Source organism: Pleurodeles waltl, chromosome 11, assembly GCF_031143425.1.
Source record: "Pleurodeles waltl isolate 20211129_DDA chromosome 11, aPleWal1.hap1.20221129, whole genome shotgun sequence".
Classification (NCBI taxonomy): domain Eukaryota; kingdom Metazoa; phylum Chordata; class Amphibia; order Caudata; family Salamandridae; genus Pleurodeles; species Pleurodeles waltl.
The window spans coordinates 434,369,322-434,382,208 of NC_090450.1; positions in this window are offsets into that span (position 1 = coordinate 434,369,322).

Consider the following 12,887-nt stretch of genomic DNA (forward strand, 5'->3'; position numbering starts at 1 on the left):
GTTTTTGGGTTACCCTCTGTGGTTTATAAGTTGATCTCCTTGTAGGCTCATCCTGAGGGACTCCGGTGGCCATTCTGAGGTTGGCGCAAACCTGACCGCCACGCCGGCGGCAGAGTTGTGACCACCACCAGGGTGGTGGTGTAGACCACCACAAAATGAGTAAGGGGGTGAACCCAATGCAACGCAGACAACTCACCACCAGCACCGCCACCGCGGACGAGCAGCATCCGGCGGCAGTAGCCAACTTTAGGCTGGCGGGAACCAATGTCCTGCCCCCTATATTCCGAGTCACCACACTGCCAGGATATCTGGGGGCGAGCTAGCCGTGACAAAAATCATGTCGTAAACAGTAAGTACAAATGGAGACACACATCTCCAGGCACACATATGCGTCCTTGGCCGCCATGGCAAACAAACTGCTAATCTTCCCAGTGTTGAATCTCACCATACACATTCAGGGCCAGCGACAAGGACTAATACGACAACCGTAAGTACGCCTAGCATAGAGTGGAGGAAATGGCAGTGACACACACCCCCACATAACACACATTCACAGCATGGACAGCGAAGGCCACACACACACATTTGTACAAACGTACCATAACAGCACACACATCCACACACACACACACACTCAAAATACAGAAAAGCCAAGTACCCAATACACACACAAAGCCAAGCAGATATGTCACCAACATACAGCACAACACAACCAAACGCCACCTACACAGTCATACACATCCAAACACAACACCCCATAACCACACAATGACAACTAGACCACAAAGACCTCAATGGAGGCATAGACAGGCATGTTGTGAAACACCACACATACACACACAAACAAACTGAATGTAGGAATGATACACAATCAATAGAAGTGAATACATATTCAAACAATGACACAGGTGACACATCACGCACAACCAACATGCAAGGAAATCCACAGTTGCAGCACCATACACACAGACGCACACAACACCTCATACAATCTTACAAGCAAGCAGTCAGACACATAACAACATGCACATGGCATAACCCATCTACCCAGTGCATGCAACTACACAGACACAACCGATACACAGACCACTCACACTGTTGCACACAGATGGCGCACCACCATGTAGAAGGAAACCAGGACAAGCATCTCAACTTGCTAAGCACAGCACTGTGGGTCGATGTATGTGAAAGCATGAAAATAACATAAACTATATACAAAATGTGCCAATGTCCATACATTCAAGACACATTTTCCTGGCATCATGGCCCAACTTGACTCCTGACAGCAAATAGGCCTCGATGTCATAGGTGCATCAATTGGTAATGCAGGCACCTCAGGATTTGGGGGTGGTGGGGGTGGTGGAGGTGGCTTGGATTTGGAAGGGTCATGTCCCTATTTGGGCTTGGGAGGGGAGGCTTTGACTCTGGTAAGGGGGTGGATTTTTTGCTGGGTGGAGGAGCAGGGGAAACACCAGAAAGGGCACCTGAGGTATGGGAGGTGGAAGGCCCTGGGAGGGGCAGGAGGACACGATGTTTAGGGGTAACATGGGGTGGGAAAGGAGTAGGGAAGAGGTCAAGGGGCGGCAAGGAAGACCTTTTTAGGTACACAGGGGAGGTCACATGAATAAGGGATCGGAATGGAGGTAGAGGGAGTGCTCGTGTGACGTGTTGGTGTGCTGGACGTGGATGCTGGTGTGTGCAATGTGTTCATATCTGTGGTGGATGTATATTGGGTAGGTGAGTGGGTGCATGTGCATATCTTGGGCGGAGGGGGGTAGAGATGCAGGGAGAGGAAATGGAAGACATGTGAGTGAATGTTGTAGTGGTGTGTGCAAGTGAGGTAGATATGCTGCAGGTGGCAGAGAAGGGGGTCGTAGTGAGTGCGGATCTGGTGTGTGGGGTGGGTGTCTGTGAGTCTGCTGTTGTGGTGATGGAGGGTATGACAGGAGTGATGATGTGACTGTAAGGGAGGCAGTGTGGGAAGTGTCTGTTGTTGTGTATGCAGATGTGTGTTGTGTGTGTATATGGCTGTGGATACGTTTGTGGTGCTTATGTTTGTCTTTGTGCACCTTGTCTGCTGTAATGGGTGTATGCTGGTCTGTAGGTGTGCCCTAGACAGGTGTAGGGAGAGGGGTTGTGTATTGGAAGGTTGCTGGAGGGGGGACGGAAGAGGAAGAGACACTGGCTGCCATCAATGAGGAGGCCAGAGCCTGAAACGATCTCTGTAGGCCAGACAAGGCTCCGTGAATGCCTTTAAGGTAGGCATTGGACTGCTGCATCTGGGATGCCAGTCCCTGGATGGCATTAAGATGGTTGTCTGCCACACAGAGATGTACATCAGGAGGTCAATAGCCTCCTGACTGAGGGTAGCAGGGCTGACTGGGGCAGGGGCAGAGGTGCCTGCAGCGAAGGATATGCCCACACTCCGGGGTGAGTGGGAACAGGCAACTGGGTGGGGAGCTACAGGGAGGGTAGTGCCGGTAAGGGGGTTGGGGGACAAGTATGGTGCTGGGGAGGTCCCAGATGGGTCTGCCACCACCAGGGAGCTGCCAACAGAGGAGGAATCAGAATCAGATGTGGTGGTAGCTCCAGATCCCCCCCGTGGTGCTCCCCTCGCCCTCCGTCCCACTGGTCCCCTCGGCTTCACTGGTGCCAGCCTCCTGGGCCCCCTGGGCTGCTGCATCCCCACTCGTCGGTGCCCTTCCTTCTCTACCAGATGATGGTAATGCACACATAGACAGAGGTGGTCAGAGGAGGAGGGTGGGAGAAAAAGAAAGGGAGGAAATGGCAATAACCCACACATCCACTTCACATATAAAAAATACATATATTTGCCTGTGTCAGGAAAACAAGAGACCATTTTGCAGTCATGAACAATAGAGTCCTGCAAGCTATACCCAAACCTATCACCGATCACCTCATCCCTGCAGCCTAGACACCTGATTGAAAAGTCCTACATGCCTGTCAACTGGCTAAACGACTGATCTAAAAAATCTACCCATTAACATACCCAACGACTTGTTAGTCGTGACAGGATGAAACAAATCTAACCTCAGAGGAACTGTGCACACAAACTAAATGGCAGGAATGTGTGGAGTACATTTGGTACAGAGATCCATTGATGCTGCAATTGAAGCAATTGCAATTTTAACAAAACATACCTGTCATTACTCAAATACAGTGCCAATAAGATCACTTTGTACTATTACAGTACACGCAGAGATGCAGTATGCAGCCAGTGAAATACCTGAACATTTAAGCAACCCGTATGTACAGTAGAATGTGTGTTACAGTACCACCACTTCTGTTCCTGCATGGTTCTACATAGCTAACGTGTCACACTCCTACATGAATGATGTGACAACCAGGACTGTAAATTCCCCAAATTTAATCTGACCACGGAAATCCCACGTCCAGTGAGGGTCACAGTACACAACCATGCAGACGTCACCTAACAGTCTACACTTACCCCCTTGTGGCTGCTATGCTGCCCTCAAGCACTCATCCAACTCTGGTGGGCCACCGCCAATAGAAGGGCCATTAGGGGATCAGGATCCAACGGGCACCTCTTCCACATTGGGAGGGGCCGTCCCAGCTGGGCCTCTGCAGTCTTTCAGGCCCAGCGTCTCAGGTCCTCTCGTGCTTCCTGCAGTGGGTGCTCTGCCGGCTATGGACCACCAGGGTCTGCACTTCCTTGGCGATGGCTCTTCACAACCCTTTTTTCTGGTGAGCACTGACCTGCAGGACAATCATTCCGAAAATGGGGGACATGATGTAAATGATACTAATACAGCTGCAACCTTTGGCGACACACAACATACACGGACCATGCACACTGCCAACATACCACACACATCATGTGCATGCAAATCCCCAAATCAGTCATCACATGTCAATGTGCACACAGATTCATTGTTAAACACCACCCAAAATGTGGGACAAAGGACGTAGTACTGACCTGTTGCCCTAGAGCCCCATACAACTGCCCATACAGGGGTAGGACCCCTTCCACCAGTTTCTCCATCTCCTCAGCTGTGAAGGCTGGGGCCCTATCCCCTGCAGTGCGTGCCATCGTTGCTCCAAGATTCAGGACAGAGCAGTATGTGAAGTGGAGGTCTTCCTTGCCCGAATGCCAGGAGTCAAGTGAGCTTGCCTGTACAAAATGGCAGTCACGACCGCATCGGTCAAGACCATCAGCGCTGGTGGTGATAGTCATTGGTCCCAGTTTCCAATAGACGTCAATGTTATCCAATGAGAAGTTGCACCGCGGATCAGACCACTTCCGCCATGACGACTGCTTCCGGTGGAATGAGATCACTTCCATCTGTCCAATGCATGCAGGAAAGGCAGATGCCATTTTAGTATCTTACATGACTGTCCTGGGTTCACACTGCGTCATTACCTACATATCATCACACATTGATTCAATTTATTTGTTTATTTGCATGATTAATTAAAATCTTAGCAAAAATTATCAATAATTGAATAATAAAATACAATTAAACTTTAGACTAAAACAATAATAAAAGCTATTAATAAAAGTAGCTGAACAATTGTTAAATGCAAAAACTGTTCGATCTGTCTTATTCAGTTTGTTACAAGAACATAATCTACATCCTTAAGGTGAATTTGTGGTTCCAGCCCACAAGCTTACACATGTGATGTATGCAATCAAGAATTTGACAAGTTTGCAGTTTGTCTGCGGATCAGTTGAGTCAAACATTTTCATCACTACTGGCCGACAAGAACAAATCCCATTTCTCTTAAAAACTGGTTTTAACAGTTGGTGACGTGCTTCTTTTAAGGCTGGGCAAATACAGATCAAGTGGACCATATCCTCCCTGGCGGCATTGCATAGCCTGCAAGATGTCTCTCCCCCATTCTTTCACAGTGGTTGATCCACTCGAGATGGCAGAGTTCCTAAGCGAAGTCCAAGCAGACACCATTTGATATAAACTGAAAACATTGAAATCAGGCATTGTGATGGTGCCAGGGTGGTATAAGTCTGCATAAGAAACCAGGCTTGCTAGCGTTGTGCAAATTTAGATTTATTGTCTAGAAAAGATTTCAGACCTATTTCCTTTTTTAACACACAACACAAGAGAGGATATGAGATATTGGAGTCCCATAGGTGCATCGTTTGTGTGTCTTGCAGGGAATGCTGGAAATAGCTATTATATACTGACTTTGAATCATTACTTACTGAATTCCATAGTGCCATGACTAATGGGCTAGCTGTGTTTCTACTTATTTTATACCAGGTCTTTATTGTGTGTGCTTTCCTGTCCAGCTGCTGTCATGTAAGGCCAAATTCTAACCTAACCTGTGCAGGGGAAGTAGTACGGGGAAGATTAAAGACTTGTTTATAGATTTTTATTTGTTGCTGATCCAAGAGCAAGGCGGCTTTTCTGTGTAGTGCTGCGCTTCCATATGTGATAGCTAGAAGGAGTTTGGCCAACATGACGGACAGTAATGGTTTGTATGAATGCCCTTTTAGCCTTTTGGCTAGGGCGCAGAAGGCGAACGACAGGGCTTTACACTTCTGCGCTATGTACTGCTTTTGCAGTACAAGGTTAGCCTTATTGTCTATAGTAAAACCCAAATATTTATAGCAGCGAGTCACTTCAAGGGTAATGCCGTCCAACTTAATTTTGTTTACAAGATTGGAAGGGCATCCTATGGCCATAGTTTTGGTCTTTGTAGTGTTGATTTCTAATTTATTTGTCGTTGTAAAAACTAGCCACTGTAGCCATGTTTTTGTGTGGCTCAATAAAACAATATCATCATCATATGAGAGGTGATATATAAACACGTTTCCCATCCTTGGAGAGTGTGAGTTAGTCTCATCTAGCTTTGGGGAGAGATCGCCTTAAAAAGGTTAAAGAGGTGCGGGGCCAGAACGCATCCTTGTTTTAAACCTATGTTTGTTGGTATCCTCCTTGAGATTTTCGAGCCATCTGCTACCTTGATCTGCATCCAAGTCTTATCCTATAGCATTTCAATGCTCCTAAGAAGCTGTTCTTGCAAGCCCCAGCTCTGCAGTTTGCGCCAAATAATTTTTCTGTCCACCCAATCAAAGGCTCTTTTGAAATCCACAAAGCATAAATGTAACTTTTTCTTTAGACGTTTTGCTTTGTCGGCAATGTCAGTTAGTGCGAATATATTGATCACTGTGCTGGAACCCTTCCGCAAACCAGCTTGTTTCAGGGGAGTAAGGTTGTTTGAATTGGACCAGTTGAGCAGATCATCCAAAATTAGGGTGGCAAAATTTTTGGCCACGCTGTCGATTAAAGCAATCAGTCTGTAATTGGCCGGATTTGTTCTGTCACCCCCTTTAAATATCGGATTGATGATAGATCCTCTCCAACTGTCTGGGATGGTTGTATTTTGTTCGACTTCGGTGTAAAGAATTGACAGTGTAGTTGACCAGTACGCAGGATCGGCCTTAAATATAGCCTGTGGAAGGCCATTGGGGCCAGGAGCCCTGTCCGTACAGCCCCTCCTGATTACTTGGGAGACTGCCTTGGCAAAGAATCCAGCATCAATCTGACAGAAAGTTTTAGGACTTGCAAAGTCCTTCAGATGAGACTGGTTTGAAAAAGATGTTGGCCAGGTAGTCCACCCATTTATTCTCGGGAATTGATGAACAGTTTATTACTCTTGACTGCCGGTCAATACCATTGACTGTTGCCCAAAAGGCCTTGGAATTGGCCCTTCTTGAGTTATGGAGTAATTTAAGCCAGAGGTTGTCCTCCTTAATGCGTTCACACCATACCTGATTTTTATAGTGTTTTCAAAGAGCCTTTATTTGGGCACATGAAAATTCAGTGAAATGTCTATCTTTTATTACTCTGAGCACGTGCCTCAGTTTATTTCTTAATTTCAGAATTTTTGCTGATAGGCTTGACAACATCATCTGATTTTATGTTGGAGATTGACGCTTGGCAGAGCTGAGCGAGGATAATGAAAGTAGAAAGGTGGCCCACACTTCCACAACTGGCGAGTCCTGGCACGTTGCCGATTGAAACAGAGTTTTTATGTTTTCACACAGTCGTTGTAATGAGGACTCAGACCAAATCAGACAGTTTAAGTTGATTAATGCAATTGTTCCTAACTCAACAACAGCTGGGAGAAAATGTAGGGCATTCAAGTCCAGTGCTATATGCTTATGAGTGGTCGCTGTGGAGAGTAGTTTTAATTTTGAACTTGCTCACACGAGCTAGCAAGGGGAGAGACACAGCCGTATAGTCAATTATAGTCGCAGACTTTGTGCTGTAATAAGTGAAACTTGGCAGTGTGTCATCTTTACTCCTGCCGTTTAGAACCCTCATACTCAAATGCTCTAATGCCTCTACAGTTGCATACCCATTGCATCAAGTCTCTTCCGTATTGGTGGGAGTTGAGGCAGCACTGACCATATAGCATTTTCAGCTGCCAATTGCTCATCTGGTTCAGGAGTATGAATTAGGTTGGTGTTGAAATCGCCCGTCATTAAAATGTCCCATGTTGGATGGGCACATTTTGTCTCTTCTACCTTGTTCAATAGTTTCTCAAAAAGGAGGGCTTTCTGGTGTTTTTGCGGGTGAGCATAAACAATAAAAATTACTAATGGGGTGTGTCGATTATTGCTAACATTGATTTTTACAGCCTGCAAATCGTTTTTTGAACATGCCAGCTGCTCTGTTATGGCATGTAGTGCTGTGGAAACATACGTGGCTAGACCTCTGCTTGGCCCGCCCGATTTGTTTGTTTTTTCGGCACTAACGTGGTATAGTGAGTAGCCTCCTAGGTGGATCGGGTCTACTAGCCATGTTTATTGCAGTATGATTATAGAATAGTTGCAGCTGGTTATTGCTGAGAATCCGTCTGTAATAATTGTTTTCGCTCTGGCAATGTTCCAAGACATGATGGTGACAATGGACCCCTGATCTGTATTTTTTGCATTGTAAATGCTAGGTCAATTGATCCTTCTTAAGTTTAAAGTATGAGCCATCCACCTCCGTTCATTCTGAACACCATTCTGTGGTTCTGGTATTGGCATAGGGCTTCGTGCAGTTGGGAGGTCAATGGAAATTTTTGATTAGGTTCCCCCCTGCTATACTGCCACTCCACTGAATTTGGCCCCTGTACGAATTCGTGGGCCTTTAGATCCAATTGATGATTTGATTTTTCCCTAGTGTAATCTGGATGGTTCTAACAGCAGTATACACCAAACTTCAAATTGCTTCTTTACGGCCATAATTGTTGTAGCGATTTCCCTTGTTCTCCAAGTTGTTGATATTTGTTCTCGCCCATTTTGAGAGCTACTGGAGAGGAATTTCTCCGACATTAGATCTGCAGATATGATCTTCTAAGTTGATGGCAACTCAGCCAGGAGCCTCAAGATGTTGCCCCTATTCAAACTGTCTTGTTGGCCCCTTGATGTAAAATAATCTGCCTTGGTTCACAGCCATTCTCAGTACAATCGGTGTACTGCGGTTGGTGGGGATGATCTGTAATCCTATGTAGCAGTGGCTTTCTCGGCTGATCACCCTCCCACTGTTTGCTGTTCCAGTCCATTGCTGTTGTATCTGCGTGTCTGGTTAAAGAAATCATAAGTTTGTGCGTTTTGAAACATAACATTTGTAGTTGTTAGTCTGTGTTCATTAGTGATTATTACTACCCTAAAGGGATGGTTATAACTTGGGCTTGTTTCCGAAGTCTTTTCCCTGCTAGTGAAGTCAGTGCTGGACTGTGTGCTATATGCTGAGGGGGGTGATTTACTACACTGGCTAATAGACTGTGCTTGGACCTCCTTATTGTTCAGTGTCTGTAATTTGGGTCTTAGCGGGTTACCCAATGTGGTGGCTGGGCGAATTGCTGTAAATTGCAAGGCACCAACTTGGGTGGGTGACCTTAAATGCCCCAATTGCTTCTTTTTCCTGCAGGACAAATTGGTTCCCAATTCCGCTATCTGTGAAACGTCTTTTAGTCTTGGTATTGCTGCTGCTGTCGTCCCTGGATGATTCATTGAGGTTACATTTTGTGGATAATCACATATATAGTGAGTGTCAGGTGACATCACCACACTTGTCCCTCCATATGTCTATATTGACAATCCATATGGAAGGTGTATGTTTATATGTCCTGTACACGTCCCTTGCCACAGGTATTATGTGGCATTGTCTGGCTAGGAATGGAGTATGGAGTAATGTGTCTTTCCACAACATGCCAGGAAACTTACATGACCAATACTTCGTGATTGTCGTATGTCATACTTGGTGCATGACATTGTGATAGGTGCCCAGATTGTTGTTTGTTTCCCTGCCTAGATACCTCCAAAATGGCGTCATGAGGAAGGCACCATTACCAGCCACTATTAGATCTTGAAACCATGGATCATCCTGACCTATCGACATCTGTGTGTCCATCAGAGAACTGGTCGCCCAGTTGGAGCCAGACCTCCTGCCGGCTTTTAAAAAAAATCCCCATGCCATCCCTCCAACAGTTCAGGTGTTGGCAGTCCTGCATTTTCTGTGAGTGGCTCTTTTCAGGTGACTGTGGGACTGGCTGCAGGGATGTCACAGCCCAAGTTCAGTAAGGTGTTACAGGATGTGCTGGATGCCCTACTCAAGCATGTGAACAGGTACGTTAGGTTCCCACAATGTGCTGAATAGCCCACTGTTAAAGCAGTCTTCTACAATATATCACATGTCCCACATGTAATAGGGGCCATTGATGGGACTCACATCACCTTGGTATCTCTGAGGGCCAATAAACAGGTCTTCAGAGACCGGAAGCAAACATATTCGCTCAATGTACAAGTGGTGTGTCTTGCAGACGAGTACATAACACATGTAAATGCAAAATTCCCTGGATCGGTATATGATTCCTATGTCCGGAGGAACAGCAGTGCCCCTGCATTACAGCTACAGGGAGAAAGCACTTGGCTAATAGGTATGTGTACTGCTCTCCATGTCAGACATTTGATACCCCTCCGTACACAGTCTGCAATCTGAATAGCATTGTTACCTATCGTCATATCTCCTTTTCCACACAGGTGACTCCGGATACTCCAACCTGCCTTGGCTCCTGACACCTGTTAGACATCCAACTACAGGATGGGAGAACAGGTACAATGAAGCACTTGGCCAGATGAGGCCCTTCAATACTGACCAGGAAAAGTCTGCAAGATCTTTGTTGCATGCTCCATAATCTGGCCCTCAGAAGGCACATCCTACTGTTGGAGGAGGTGGACATTGATGCTAGAGCAGTGTTTGGGGCCGGTGACTCTGATGCTGAGGAGGAGGCATACGAGGATGAGGCACATGACAACCGGTCTGACCTGATTCGTCACTACTTTTAATGATGAACAGGAATGTGTGATTTATATGTCATCTGCACTTGGACCATATATTGGTAAAGCTAGTCTGTACCCAGATTTTGCATGCGTTAAGGTCTGTGTGGAGACTACTGCCTTCCATCTTGGTTTCCAAGCCTGAAAGGTAGCTGACTTACCATGAGGTGTAGGGGAAATGCATTGATGCTAATGACATGTGTGAAATGCAGGTCCCATAACAGAACATCCTTATGGTTGCAGCAAACGTTTTGAATCCTCAGTCTGCCTTTTTGGGTAAACGTAAAGGGGACTTATCAGTCTTGTCCTGTTGTGTAGGTCTATCATGCTGCATTGGTAGCTGCTGTGTGGCAACTACCTGTTCATGACTACTCAAGGAGGTGAACAGTAGTGGATGTTACCTATGTGATATATTTACTTTCCTACACATGTGTGTGTGTGACAATGCAGACCCTTACATATGTGGTATCATTGCTGCTGGGGCAGTCATCCTGTGTTTGTGTTTAACTGCTGTTGATGTATGACTATGGAGTACATGTCTTACAACATTGTGCCTAATTCCATGTAATTTTCCCTCTTCATGTCACATGTCTGTTTGGAAGCTGCTTACTGATTTGCCTGTTGGCTTTGTTGACACTGAATGTTACTACTACAGTGTTGTTTTTTTGGTAATTTTTTGGCGGTGTTGTGTTGGTGACTCGTAATGCAGCGGTCTTCAGATCGCCATCACCGGTGGTCTTTAAGCGCCTGCTAACACGGCCGTCTTCGGAAAAGACCGCAAAAGTCTGAATGACCATCTCAGTCTTATTCTTCTGACCCTCTCCTTCCATTGCAATTAATCTATGCAAACTTCTAGTTGAGAAACTTCCTCAACTGCTGCCTTACTCATTTCAGGAACAACATAAGGGTACCCTTTCACTTTTTTTGATATTCTCCTATTTTAACTTTTCATCGTTCCAGCACATACTTTCCTATATTTATTTATTTAGAATAATGGAAAAATCTCTGTTGGAGCTACCTTCTCCTTTATCACTGGTTTCTGTCCGCAAACACATCATTATTATAGTAGAGGCCAAGTCTTCCTGCCTTATTTCATGCATGCTCAATTTATCTCTATTTCCGTCCATTAATTAAACCAGTTTGAATAAACGTATCAGTCTTTGTTTTCTGCATATCATGTTCAACTCCTAGAGTTTGTGTATCACTATTTACCTTTGACTCCTTCTCCATCTTATTAGCTCACTTGTGGAGCATTTCATCCTTTACTTCAGTTAAGCATTTGAATATGGCCATTATAATTCACTATTGTGATCTGAATCACGTACTACTCTATTTAATAAATTAGTTTAGATTCTAAAATCCGTTGAATAGCTTCCATCAATGATGATCCAATAAAAGAGTCAATACCTACCCCATCCGTAGCTCCACATGTACCAAGTAAAAGCTTTGCTTCTTTCCACACAATACTACTCGGTAAGCTACTATCGACAGTTGATGCATCAACATTAAAGGGAAAAGAATCTGCTTTTTTTTTTTTACTGAGGATCAAAGTTAAAATGTTAGATTTTTTTTTAAACACAAATTTTATTAGGTTTTCTGAGCCTGAAACATGGTTCTACACTTAAAATTTTGTATAGCCAAAACGGTAAGACTATTGTCCAGAACTTACATAGTAGCCAATATTTTTCATCAAGTATTAGATAACAGTTTGCATAGTTGTGGTACATTACATATTTCAGCAATATTCCTTATCAAAACCTGTAACTTTCCCATACCCATTGAACTTTGATAAACTCGCCACCAAAAGAAGCATAGTGCATGAAGTACAGGACTGTTCTGAGACGTAAGGGGAAGACTGCAGCATGATCCATATGAGAATATAAACAGCATTAGGGCCATTAGACCACGGTAGGGCTCCGGTGCCGCCCAGCAATAGCACAGGGGGAGCTCAACTCTCATTGTCAGGGTCTGAGTCACATGCCTTAAAGGCTTGCAAAAGCAAATCCCATGCCATGGAGGTAGAGTGCCTGAGGAGGCCCATGTTTTCCTCCTTAAGCAGAGCCATGCTTTCGGATAGACCCCAGCGCACCACCACCTCCCACCATGTCGATAACTGGGGAGCTCTCAGGGTTTTCCCGTTTCTTGTCAACAATCACGTCAGCAACAGGGCCATAGTGGCAAATCTAAGCACCACCAGAGGGCCTCACTGGACTTACTGGAGGACTTGACTCGGGTAAGTCAACTACAATACCTTAACAGTCATCACACCTGTAATGCATGTATCACCCCATCCCTCTCACTACCACCATGCCCCATCCCCTACCCAGCCCACAACACCCACACACTCACATCCAAGTCACCTGCATGCCCACAATCCCCCATAAAAATCACCATCCATCCCCCTGTGCACAGTCACCAACCCATGCATGTAATCTCAGGAGCACTACAACACCCACAATGTACCACCACCCCTCTCAATAAATGCATCAAAATGAACACAAAGGGACTCTGCATGCCACTACATGGGAATTCAACCACCAATTACTGAAGA